Source organism: Podarcis muralis, chromosome 9 (assembly GCF_964188315.1).
Source record: "Podarcis muralis chromosome 9, rPodMur119.hap1.1, whole genome shotgun sequence".
Lineage (NCBI taxonomy): Eukaryota > Metazoa > Chordata > Lepidosauria > Squamata > Lacertidae > Podarcis > Podarcis muralis.
This window is the reverse complement of record NC_135663.1, coordinates 19,582,976-19,596,893: the sequence shown is the minus strand read 5'-3', so window position 1 is coordinate 19,596,893 and position 13,918 is coordinate 19,582,976. Positions and strand designations below refer to the sequence as shown.

At 43.7% G+C, this 13,918-nt stretch overlaps 1 long non-coding RNA gene across 2 annotated transcripts in view; it reads right to left on the bottom strand.

Moving 5' to 3' along the window:
* LOC114603945 (uncharacterized) overlaps positions 1-13,918 on the bottom strand; it is a 60,245-nt gene that overhangs the window by 40,206 nt on the left and 6,121 nt on the right. For both annotated transcript variants that reach the window (XR_013394141.1, XR_003708187.2), the window contains exon 2: positions 5,780-5,916. This is a non-coding gene — a long non-coding RNA (uncharacterized LOC114603945). The remainder of the gene's footprint in view (positions 1-5,779; positions 5,917-13,918) is intronic.

The window sequence follows — 13,918 nt, the reverse complement described above, 5'->3', positions numbered from 1 at the left end:
TTCCCTAGAGCAAGAAATGAAAGATTCAAGACTGTTATGCTTACAGCAGATACCGCTCTGCTAATAACCACCAATATTTTGCAGCATGTTTCATGAGTGAATAACTTATATATGCTGTGACGGATGAGAAAAAAGCTGAACTCCAAATACACACTTCCCTGGGAGTAGACTGTACTGTCTACAGTGGGATTTATTGCTGAGCCAACATGCAGGGAATCGGGTGGAAAGCCTGCTTTCCTATGCACACTTACTTTTAAGCAAATCTCACTGAACTCAAAGAGTCTTTTCCACCAAGCAAATGTGCCTAGCATGTGGCAGAAAGGATCTGTGTTCCTACAAAGTGCTTCAACCACCAATTAAATTTATGCTAACGGTACCACACAGCCACACGCATTAGTAATACACCATTGTGCAGTGCATGGTTGCCGCAATCCAACCAGGGAGATGCCATACAGAGAATCTCTCTTCATTAGGAACCACACGCTGCAGGCTGCAAGAGCTTCTTCTTGCCTGTGACTTCTCAGTAAATAGTCATACAAGTAAGTATGTATTGGCTATACAGAACTCCTACTTTATGGATTTCTGGGTAACAGCCAAGACATGAGATGTGACATTGCACATCTAGTGCAATGCACTCGTTTTACAAGCACGTTATCTCAGAAACAAATAATAATAGTAATAATAATAATAATAGAGTCATACCTTGGGTTAAAGATGCTTCAGGTTGCATTTTTTGGGGTTACAGACCCACCCAAACCCAGAAGTACTGGAATGGGTTACTTCCAGGTTTTGGGGGTTGTGCATGCACAGAAGCACTAAATTGCGCACGGCGCAGAAGCGCCAAATCACAACCTGCGCATGCGCAGACACGCTGCTGCAGGTTGCAAACACTGTGGGTTTTGAATGTACATCCCGCACAGATCACGTTCGCAACCCAAGCGTCCACTGTATACCCTGCTCATCTGGCTGGGTTTCCTCAGCCACTCCTGCCAAAGAAAACTGAACAACAACAAAAACACAATCTATGGTCTCAACTCAATACCCTTAAATGGTACAATGTGGTACATCATGTGCTCCAAATTGGGATGGGAGGTGACTACGTTGGATAGCTTATGTCTGGCTTCACATTGCAACAGAGGAAGCTGCCATATCTAGCTCGGTGGGGATGTGGGTAGAACTGTGGTCTAAACCACTGAGCCTCTTGGGCTTGCCGATCAGAAGGTCGGCAGTTTGAATCCCCATAACGGGATGAGCTCCCATTGCTCTGTCCCAGCTCCTGCCAACCTATCAGTTCAAAAGCACACCTGTGCAAGTCGATAATTAGGTACCGCTGTGGCAAGAAGGTAAACCGTGTTTTCGTGCACTCTGGTTTCTGTTACAGTGTTCTGTTGCACCAGATGCAGTTTAGTCATGCTGGCCACATGACCCGGAAAGCTGCTTGTGGACAAATGCTGACTCCCTTGGCCTGAAAGCGAGATGAGCACCGCAACCCCATAGTCACCTTTGACTGCACTTAACCGTCTAGGGGTCCTTTACCTTACCTTTTTTTACCTTTTACCTAGCTTAGTATTGTCTGTACCGAATGACATCAGCTCTCTAGAGTCTCAAAGCAAAGTCTTTCCCAGCTTTTTCTGAAAATGCTGGGGATTATATGTGGAACTCTTTGCATGTAAATTTTCAGGTTTACCCCCAGCTATGGACCTTTCTGCTACATGATCCCTAATCTTATGTTCTTAATCCATGTAAACCATGGATTATCAAGAGGGATTCTGTGCCCAGAGTCCTTCTAGTTGGGTTGAGACCAAAAGTGTGTTGCAACTGCTATACATTTGATTTTCAACTGTTTCAGGAGTGGCTACCCTAAATAAGTGATGGTTGACGTTATAAATAGACTTAGGATTCATATGCAAATATATGTTCTCTTCCCAAGTAGACAGGCTCTTAGCACGTTGATTAAAGCATAATTTATATCAATACAGCTCTAGATATGCACATTTTATAATGCACATAAACATATTTGAGGGGTTAGTGAATAAGAGTGTCATTAATGCATAAAAAGGAATTAACTTGCACTCTCAAGGAAATATGTATTAATCCCCCCCCCCCGATTCCCAAAAGGAAAAAAAACCCACAACTTGGCACATCATTAAGTCTCCCCCCCCCCCCTAAATGTATGCAGGGAGATGCAGGGTTGCATATTGTGGGTGGTTGGAGTGGGGGAGATGTCGGCACATTAGTTTTCATTCTCTGCTATCTTTGTTTCATAAATATGTTAACAGTATAGCAGGGATTACAAAAGAGATTAATTTGTCTTTACTGATAGCATAACTTAGGAATTAATTGTTTTTTGGGAAAACGTTTTTAGGATCTGATTTACATAACTGTGAAAGGGAACTTCTATAGCCAAACATTTTACATTCCTAGGAATCAGCTTATCTTGGAGCTATAGAGTATTTACGAGCTAAATGTCAACTTACTCTGTGTGTGATGTGGAATGATCTTAACTCTTTTGGAGAAAGATGTACAAATGCCCATTTTCATTTCTACCCCCCCTCTTAATGTGTGCCAAAGAGTCCACACATGTGCACTAAATATAAGCTTCCCAGCTAGTATTGGAATGTGTTACTTATTTTGTGGGACATATCATAAAGGTAAAAGTACCCTTGCCCGTACGGGCCAGTCTTGACAGACTCTAGGGTTGTGCACCCATCTCACTCAAGAGGCCGGGGGCCAGCGCTGTCCGGAGACACTTCCGGGTCACGTGGCCAGCGTGACATCGCTGCTCTGGCAAGCCAGAGCTGCACACGGAACGCCGTTTACCTTCCCGCTAGTAAGCGGTCCCTATTTATCTACTTGCACCCGGGGGTGCTTTCGAACTGATAGGTTGGCAGGCGCTGGGACCGAAAGACGGGAGCGCACCCCGCCGCGGGGATTCGAACAGCCGACCTTTTGATCGGCAAGCCCTACGCACTGAGGCTTTTACCCACAGCGCCACCCGCATCCCTTGGGGGGACATATCATATCACCCAATATTTATGGAGTGTTGTGAATTAAAAAAAAACTGGGTGTGTACAAAATTTCAGCCTTCACCCTCCTGGGAAGAGAGGATCTAATGTCAGTTTTTCACTTCAAAAAAAAGAAGAAGTCAAATTTCAGTTACCTAGGCCCTGCTGAAATGTTAGGAGTATATAACCATTTGGATAACCCTGTACCTGACTTACATCTTTATGTCTTTATTACATGTATATGCAGCACCCTCTGTTTGTGTGTGTACCTGCCATTAGCCTCCACACCAGGAAATGGCTTCCATATGAATAAGCCATCACAGATCTTTTTTAAAAAAGTACCGTCAGATTATCCAACAACTCCTTTGATGTGCTATTTCATTTTTGCAGGCTGCAAATTTAGCAGCACACTATTGTACGATTAGATATGAATGCATCTTTCACTAGGAATGTCAGTTCCAACCCCATACAGATTCACTATGCTCCACCACTTGCATGTAAACAACCTAGGACAGGGGTCTGCAACCCGCGGCTCCGGAGCCGCATGTGGCTCTTTTACACCTTTGCCGCAGCTCCGGGGCGGATACTAGCGATGGGAGGAGGCGCATTGTGCGCCCCGACACTCCCCACTGTGGCGGGCGCTGTACTGGCTGTGACGTCACATGGGGGCGGTGTGTGCGTTAGTCACGCACTGTCCCGACGTCACCTTCCCGGTTTTGTGGCTCCCAGTTTTTTTTTCTTCGGAAACGGGTCCAAGTGGATCTTTTTGTCTTAAAGGTTGCAGACCCCTGACCTAGGAGGTAAACAACCTTATACCAAGTGAGACCATTGGCTCATCTAGCTCAGTAGCTCTCCAAGGGTTTTAGGGGAGATTCCCAGACCTACCTGCAGATGCCAGGAATTGAGCCTAGGATCCTGTGTGTGCAAAGTACACACACTATCACAGAGCTACAGCCCTTCCCCTATGTAACAGGACAGAGATGTGTCCACATAATCAGAGAGAGAGAGAGAGAGAGAGAGAGAGAGAGAGAAAGAGAGAGAGAGCACAAGCTGTGCTGTTTGTACTGCTCACTAAGAAATAATTACTTTTTCAAAGTATTCATCAAGTTGGAGTCTTAGAAGTAGTGATCTAGATTGAGATATTTAACTAGAGCAAATCTGATAATCATCAAAAAGCCAAAATGCTTAGCTGTGAGAATAGAAAGGATTTTTCACAGTAGGGCTGAAGGCTTGAGGAAAATGCTGGAGAAAGTTTGGAGTCTCGTTCTAGGAACCTACCAGAATGACCAGGCAGTGTGCCCTCTACTGTCTGAAATCAGAACTGCTTTCTTGTGCATCATACACAATTAGACGTGGACGTTGTTTAACTGCTCAGAAAATGAAGCGTTCCTGAGAACTATAGTTCTGGAAACGTCATGTGTGATGTTTCTTACAAGTGGACTTTCTCAAAGGGGTTAGAAAAGTGCTATAAATTCAAAGTTCTCCACCAGGAAAAGCTGATGTTATGCTCACCCTGTGCAAACACTGGGGGGAACTAATATTTTCCCCAACAGGGAAAAGATACCAACCCTAAATGAAAAAGAAGGATCTTGCAAAGTTTTCGTAATGCACAGAAATTATCCAACGATATTCAGTTCATTTTCCCCCACACCCACCCATTTCTCTTTTACATTATAGTGAAGGCAAAAATCAACCATATTGCAATAGATGAGGGACAGATAGAGGAATGGGCTCACAAAAGCCAGTAAGGCTCATAACATTATTACCCTTGCAGGGTGATATTTCCTAAGTCATACTGGAGAACAAAGTCCTGATTCCACTGAGGTTAATGTTACTGGTTTCTATCCTGCAAACGTTCTGCTGATAAAAATCCAGTTCAGGCTGATTGACGACAGGTTAACTGTGTGAAGGATTGCAGCATTTGGACTTCAGTGGAGTCAGAAATCCACATCTAGTTTTCATTGGCTGGAAGCTCGTGCAGCATAGGATCCCATCCAACATGAGAAATGCCTTAACCATGTTTCTTTATTAGTTCAAGTAACAGAGTTGGGTCAGGGAGGGAGCCACAAATTGCAAAAGCCCTGTGCAAACCTGGACAATCAAATACCTGCATGACAGCTATATTGCAAAGACAGTATCTTTTATCCAACCATTTGTGAAACTCAAAAGACACAAAAAAGGCATGTAAATGTATTCAGGATCAAAGCCTTTTCAGTGGTGGTCCCACTTATATGGAACTCCTTCCCATGAGATATACACATGTGGTTCCATCATTACTGACTTTCAAAAAAAGAGAGAGAGCTTGAAAACCTATTTATTTCAAGCTGCTTTTAGTTGAGATGCAGAGATTTATTGGTTTGTATTGGTACTAAGTGTTAAATCTCTTAAATTGTTTAATCTAGGTTTATTTGACTGTGTTTCTGGATTGTGAAATGTTTTTAATGTGCTTTTTAGAAAACTGTATTTTATTGGAATGTGATTGTGTAGTTTCATGTGTGTGTTTTTGGATGTAACCCACCTTGAAAGAGCTTTCATCCTAAAAGGTGCCATAGAAATATAAAAATTTTCAACAATAACAAAATATATCCCCACACTGATCCTAGAAGTATTTCTGTTGAAAGAAGACTATAATTGAGGGGACAATAATTTTGTATATATGAATGGCCATCTGTCATGGATGCTTTAGCTGAGATTCCTGCATTGCAGGGGGTTGGACTAGATTGGGTCCCTTCCAACTCTATAATTCTATGCTTCTATGAAATATATCCACATACCATTAAAATGTTGACCAAGTCAGCCTAGAATGTCCAGGTGGTGGTAAGAGATGGAAGCATATAGGCCACTGATGCATATTTTCATAAGAAATGATGATATACGGTTTGATGTTCTTGAGAACTTGGGTTCCATAAACCTGGCAATAAAAATGGAGAAAATGTTTTTGGCTGACTTAGAACTCAATCCTAAGTGTGTTTACTCAGACTTAATTCCCAGTGAATTATTATTTATTGATATAAGAGATTTATAAACTGCTTTTCTGAAGTTCAAACGTGTAGCCAAATAATAAAAGCACTATAAAACAGAATACTAGATACAAATACCAATGCAATAAAACATAATAAAAGAGAACTAGTCAGAAAACCAACCAAAGGTTATTAGGAAAGATTGATCGTACCTTCTAAATCCCAGGAAAGTTGTAGATTTCCAAGTTTCCACCGAGTAATTGTAGCACCAGTTGTGGGGGGAATGGTGGGGGATGGGCAGAAAGGGCAAAATGAATTAGGGGGCAAGCTTTGTCCTGTGTTTATTTTCTGAATGAAGAGTATCAATTAAGTTCACATTAAAGCTCCCATTCTGTGCATATTTTATTGGATGTAAGTCCGATTGGTTTTTATGGATAAAAGTTCCCAGTAAACAGAAGTGGGACTGCTGACTTATTTTAATGCCCAGTTCATGATTTCGTTATAATTTGTATGTAAATAGTGTCTTTCCTTCAATTAACCACAGGGGTCTACATTGTAGGTCTTTCCCTGCATGCTTAAACACAGAAGTAAGTCCCAATATTTCCAGTGGGACTTCCCGCAGAAGATGTGCATATGATTCAGCCTTCGCCTGCAAGACACTTAAAGAACCCATATGAGCCAATGTCCCAACTGAGGTTGAGCCAACACAGCAGTATCACAATTTTAGTATCCAATTTCCTCTTTTCAGCAGACAAGGCAATGGACTTGAAGGAAGAATCTGAGGGTGAGAGGAAATTGCCCCAAGAATGAGCCATGATAATTCCATATGCTTTCCTTTGCACATGGAATTTTCCCATTCACTGAGATCTACAGATCAGACCCACCTGTTGCTCCATCCAACATTGATACACACATACACACACACACACACACACACACACACACACACTGCCCTGCATCCACAGACCCTCCAAGTGCCCCTATTTTCCAGTGACATCCCTGATTTAGAGAAGCTACATCAGAAGTTTCTGATTTGATCCCAGAATGTCCCACTTTTCCTTAGGATGTCCCAATTTTCATTGGAGAAATGTTGGAGGGTTTGAGTTCACAGAGCAAAATGCAAAATGCAAACGCAAAATACATAACAGCATAGCAACAAACAAACAAAAAACCAACGATGCTGCTCCCATAAACACGTTTAAAAGGCCATTGATTATTTAAACAGCCCAAGGCCTGGTTATAGAAGAACATTTTTGCTTGCTGCCTGAAAATATACAGTGGTACCTCCAGTTGCGAATGGGATCCATTCTGGAGCTCTGGCCGCATCCCGAGGAATTCGCAACTGGAGGTGCCACTTCTGCGCATGTGCGCGTGGCGAAACCCGGAAAAATACTTCTGGGTTTGCCGTGTATGTATCCCAAAGGATACGTAACCAGAGGTGAACGCAACTAGAGGTACCACTGTATAATGAAGGCACCAGGTGGACCTCCCAGGGAAGAGCACTCCACAAACAAGGAGCAACCACAGAAAAGGCCTGTTCTCATGTTGCCACCCTCCAGACCTCTTATGAAGGAGGCACATGAAAAAAGACCTCAAATGATGATCACAGAGTCCAAGACAGTTTATTTGGGGAGAGGCGGTCCTTGAGGTATTGTGGTACTGGGCCCTTTAGGGCTTAATAGGTCAAAACCAGCAGTTTGAATTAAGCCTAGAAACTAACTGGTAGTCAGTATACATCTTGCACAAGTGGGGGAGCACCTTCCCTGTTATGGCACCCAGTCTATGGACTCCCTTAGCTGTCTTTTGGATCTGTTACAGCCATACCTTTTTCAACAACTCTTGCTGGTTCAAATACCTAGCTTTTAGTAATATTGCTTTATATTGTTCTGCTGTGGTTTGCTGTTTTCGCTCTCTGAGTTCTTGCTAGTTATATACATACTGTTTAATGTACTGTATCTTGTAAACTACTGTGGAATTTGATAATGAAAAGCTGTACATATTTAAAATAAAATAAATTATTTTCTTAAAAATTATTTCTTAATATCTGAATTTTGCAGTTCCCCATGAAAGTAGATTTCCATGAACATTGTTTTTTAAAAGGCTAAACAAATTTTATCTCCCTGTTGGATGTTAAGTAGCTGAGTTTGTGAGTGTGTCCCAATCCCTGTCCAGAGATACAGAGGTATCGTTCAGACAAATGCCTGACCATGCCTTAAATGTAGCAGATACAGCTAGGATGTTTTGGAAACTGTACAGAACCATGGGTCCCATGAGCAGCTTCCTAGCCAAGACATTTTGGTGCTTGAGGCAAGGGAGCAAATAGCACCCTTCCCTCTAGTAATGGCAGGCTTCCTCAAACTCGGCCCTCCGGATGTTTTGAGACTACAGTTCCCATCATCCCTGATCACTGGTCCTGCTAGCTAGGGGTTATGGGAGTTGTAGGCCAAAAACATCTGGAGGGCAGAGTCTGAGGAAGCCTGGTCCATAGTATCCAAAGCTAGCCAGGTTACTTTGGTACCTGAAGCAGAAAAACCTTCAAGTACCTCTTCAAGTACCCTGACAGTAAAAATGCAAAAATAATACATCAGATAACCCACCATATGCTGCCCTTCTCAGACTCCCAAGTCTTCATCAAAGCTAATTCACTATAAGGCCAACCATGATCTCAAGTCAAATGTGAATCTTCCTGACCTGTCTCTGATTAAGAGAAATGCACAAGGTACCCAGGTTTCTAATCCTCTGATTTGCATTTCCTGCATTTTTTTGTTTTACGGCGTGAGATAACATTAGTAAGACAGTGCTCTAAGCCCTAAATGATAGAAGTAAGGAGCCAAAGAGAAGGTCCTTCTCCCCTTCTTGTGGGTCAGTCACTTTTAATAGCCTCCCAGTGAAATGAAAACAGTAAATCATACGTGTTATGTAGGGTGACATATCCAGCAGAGGTGGTGCAGGAGAAACAGAGGGAATCTCAATAGTATTCTCCTTTTAAGTTTATTTACACTGCATTATTCATTACTGCATTATATTCCTCTGAGGGGCTCACAGCAGCATCCATGGACCTCCTTTCATTTTCATCCTCACAACCACCTGAGAGATAGTGACTGTCCCATCCAGTGAGTTTCATAGCTGGGTAGGGGTTTGAACCCCAGTCTCTCAAGTCCTAGGATGACACTCTAACCACTACACCACACAGGTGCTCTACGAAAGAAGAACTGGACGACACTGTACCAAATACGTCATCCTTCTCCACTTCAGCATTAAGATCTTTCATAAGCAATACAAGTTAGAAACTTAACGTCAGCTGCTTGAACTCCCCAGTATAAGCAGAATAAATGCTTGTGTGTTCCCTTGCTAATAATGATTCACACAGTGTTTCTCCTGAGAGGACAAGCTATTTGGTCAATGATTCCTGTTATCAGCATTAGCATCCAGCGGAGCACTGACAACTTGCTGGATCCCACTACACATTACTCAGACCTTGCTCATCCTCTGTCTAGTACCTATTATCACACGCAGAGAGACAAACTTCAAAGATGGAAAATGGCTTACCGAGGCCCTAAGGAAATACCCTATGTCAGATCGAGTCATATTCTGCCCGAAGCCATCTGGCCCATCTGGCCCATGCTCTTTGTGTCATTCTAGTTGACTTTATACATATTTATTCACTTGAGGTCCTGAAGCAGCAAATGCTCACAAAGTCTTCTGGACCTGATTGAGACAGACAGGAAAGAGATCTGTTCCAGGATACTGTGAAACTGGGCTTTGGGTCTCCTCAAGACTTTCACCTTAGGCCTTGGGAAGTCTCTTCATGCGTAACATTCTCCCTATATCTGAGTGTAGAGAGGAGCAGGGAGGGAAATGTATATTTATGAACCCCATCATGTAAATAGCCACGGACAATGGAAAATCCCAGGTACGCGTGACACATTTTCCTACACCCTTGAAGGGAAAAAAGTTAGATGTGAGGTGGCTTTGAGATTTTAGGGTAGGCCCTTAGGCTTAGCCATGGGTGACAACTGTACTTTGGGACAAGTCATTAATACACACTGAGAGTACTATGAGGAATAAGGCATACATGGAACACATCTAAACTCAAAGAACATGTCTGGCTTCCAAAAATGGAAGTTAGGTTAACTATTTGACCTGTGCTCATACCTATTTCTCATTATTATGAGGCATAACAAAATGTACCACACACAGGATATACACCTTTGATTTTTCTGAACACTGTTTTCATTATGCTTTTATGGTGATTTTGATTTTTGTTACATATTATGCATTAATGCATAATGTTTTTTAATGATGTCATTATTATGTCTTTACCAGGAACTTTATGTTTAGGCTATTGTATACGCATCATGATACTCATAATTACCAGTCTCCTGTCTCAAAAAGATGGACTGTATCTCCCAGTAGAGATCCATATGAATATTGCATGCATGCTGATGCAAAGTCATCAGTCTTTATCTTCCTGCACAATACTTTTCTATGTGTATCACATTTTCTGACCAAAGCATAGAGCTCTGTATCTTGGAAAATGTGATATAGATAGCTATTGTGTTGGCTGTGTGGAATGTGATTGTGTAGATTTCATGGATGCCTAAGTGGATATTTGAAAATGTCCCTGCATAAAACTGAGTTGCAGAGTCATGAGAGAGACCTGTTCCAGCCTTAACAAATGGCCATTTGGATAGGCCCTAGGTTATTCCATACAGGCTCAGCCTGATCTTATATATATAGCCTCAAAAGTAAGACCCACTGAGTTAAGTGGCACTTACTGCGAGGTAACTGCAATCCTGACAACACTTAAAGTACCATTTTTCTTCCTCAAAAAGTAATGATTAACGATGTGTGAATGGATTGAAGGTACTTCCAGACTATTTTGGGGTGGAACTCAATCACACAACAAATTTAAGTGGCTCAATTAAAGTTTATTTGGAACTCTTGCAAAACAAACATACTCCCTCCCCCCCCCACACACACATACAAAAATGACTTCTGGTTGGGGAAAATGTCAGTATTCCGACCAGGCCATTCCACCACCACTACCACCAACCCATTTTTCAGTGGGTTTTCAGTGTCACCCAAGCATCAGACAGCTACCAAGCATGTTCAGTCTTGAGACTGTTTTGAGAAGCTTCCCCACTTAAGGGGAAGTTAAAGATGCTTTGTGGTTCAGCAAGGCTTGGGGTTCCCTGGAGTTTGCCCAAACTGTATCTCTTTTGTGTGTGTGGTGAAATCTTGGTTACTTAAGAAATGGAAGCTGAAGACTGCTGTTAGTCAATAATGATAGTGATGATGGTAATAAGTCTTCAAACCCTTCAAAGTGTCTTAGCATTATTATCCCTGACTGCCTAAGGGCAGCCATCTAGTGAATAAGTGGTTGAAGTGACATTTGGGCATCAAAATCTTAATGATTTCACAACAATAGCTCTTCTTTCTTCTGGCGGGACTTCATATACCACAGGAGAGGGAACATTTTATGGCCAAGTGGAGTGGGGAGGTGAGGATCACTTTCCCTTTTGGGCAATCTCCCATGGGCCATAGACCAGTGGTGAGTGGGGCCAAAGGCAAAAGTGAACAGAGCAACAAGGATAATTTTTACCTTCACATAGTAGGCTAGTTTCTATGCACAGCTGTCTCACACCCGTATTGAGCCTCCACCCGGAGAAGAAAGAGGTGTCCCCAGAGTTCAGGGGCACATTCCAGCCAGGCAAAATCACTCATGGAAGGTGCAAAGCAAGACTAAAGGAGAGATTATGTGTAGATGGCATGGAATGCAGAGATTCCTGAGAGCTAGATAAAGAGGATTAGAGGGCCACATTGATCCCCTCGATCTGAGGTTCCCTACCTCTGATGCAGCAGCAAAACTGCAGCTGCAAATAATGTAACAAATAGCACAATATTTTCCCTTGCTAGGCAGAGCAGCACGTGTTGGATTTCCAATTGCGAAGGAGCTGTTAAACGCAGGTGTGGGAAACCTTTGACTCTCTAGATGGTGCTAAACTACAACACCCATCATCCCTGAGTATTGGCCTTGTCTGCTGGGGCTGATGGGAGTTTAAGTTCAGCAGCACCTGGAAGGCTAAAGACTCACTACACCTGTGTGAAAGGCTCGGGAAACTTCCCAGCAGTCTTCTTTTTTGCCCTTCGGGTAAGTCTGCTCCGCAGGAGCCTCTTTCCCGGCAAAGGCAAGGTGATTCGCCTTCCCCGCTCTCGGTTCCCTTTACCATCCTTGCCCTCTGCTGTTGTCGTCACTCGAAGAACACCAAGCACACTCTGAAGCCTATTGGGAAAGGGGGGAGACCCCCAAACTGAGCCGACCTTCTTTCGCCGTGCTTCTACTGCAGGACATGGCGACGCCATTCCGATCAAGGAATCCAGCTCGGGTTTTGCTGGTGTCTTGCGGGAACGCGAAACTACTTCGGCTGTACGGGCGTTGGGCACAGCGTTCCTTTGCCGAGGCTTCGCCCTCGGCTCCTGCGTTTGATCAAGAGGCCGAGGGACGGGAGGACCGGGCGTGCTCTCGCGCCCTGCTTCCGATCTATCCGACAGGCGCACCGGCACACTCTGGGCTGCTCTGCCTGCGCGGAAGCCTCTCGTGCGGAGGCATTTAAGGCGGGATCGACGCGCGAGAATCCGGGGCTTCTGTGGCCAAGTGGTTGTGCGCCTTGCGGGGGAGAGAAATCTCAAAGCATCCTGACCCTCCGCGATTTGAGGTTTCTCGACCCTGGCGGTGCTAGTGGGCGAGGGAGCCTGGATCGACTTTCATCGGCAGGGCACGACGAGGGAGAGAAGCGAATTTGGAACAGGGCTCCGATTGCGCAGCTCAAAAGCAGCCTCGTCCGATTTGCTCGGGAGTTTCGCGAAGGCTGTGCGCATTTATCTGGGAGTACATCCCAGAGAACCCAGTGGGGCTTAAACTTTGGACAAGCCAGGTTAGAGAAGGCGAGGGGGGGGGCGCATTGCAAGCCGTTGGGTAGAACGAGGGCTCGGCTAAGAATCAGGATTCCCCCAGTCCTACATCACCCCTCTCCGTTTCTATAATACTTCGTAGGCAGAGTTGCTTGAAAATACAGAGGGATGGAGACGTGTGTATGAATGATGATATCGGTGCACAGCATTTAAACTAAATCGGTGGAAAAATATATACAAAGCACTGTCACATTACAGAACCATTCTGGAGGTTGAAAAAATAAGGAGCTTTTTCAACTCCACTAGGCAGTAGGCAAAGTCGGTTCATTGTCACTTTGCCATCCGACGTTGCATGCTAGTTTAAAAGTGATCTATAGTAGGAATAGGCAGGTTATCATGGGCATAGCCAAGGGGGCAGCTCCCCCCCCCCAAGATCAAGTAAAACAATAGAAATACTTAATCACGTCGGTTTTTGCCCCCCCTCCCCCCAAAAAATCCTGGCTACGCCCATGCAACTGATCAAATCTTTGCAGATACTTGTAATTTGTCCAGGTCCAGCACATTCTTGCCTGCATAGGAGCCAACTCCTAGGAACCGAGCCCCCCCCCTAAAATAATTGAGGGGGCTGGGCCTCCACAAAGTTGATGGGCATTTCCATTCAAATAGTGCTGCGTCTTGTGATCAGTTATGTGGGGTGGTGGTTACCTGCCCCCCACCCATATTTTATTCCAGTTGGCACCCCTGCTTGCCTGTAACCATTGCTTGCTCTCCAGAGTCTAGTTTGGTTGCAAGATACCAACCAAGGCACGTGGTTGTATTGAAAAAAACTTGTTTCCATTTGGTGCCTTTAGCAATTATATAAAAAATAATCAATTCATACATAGTAGCACAAAGTTGTTTCCATTCCTTTCTCTCGCTATTTGATGGCACATAATGTAACTCTCAGCTACTTGGATTCTAGAAAGGAGGACTCCCATCGGGATTTATATGGGATAATCTCATTGGAAGAAGTAGAGTGCTTTGTTTTTTCTTTATATA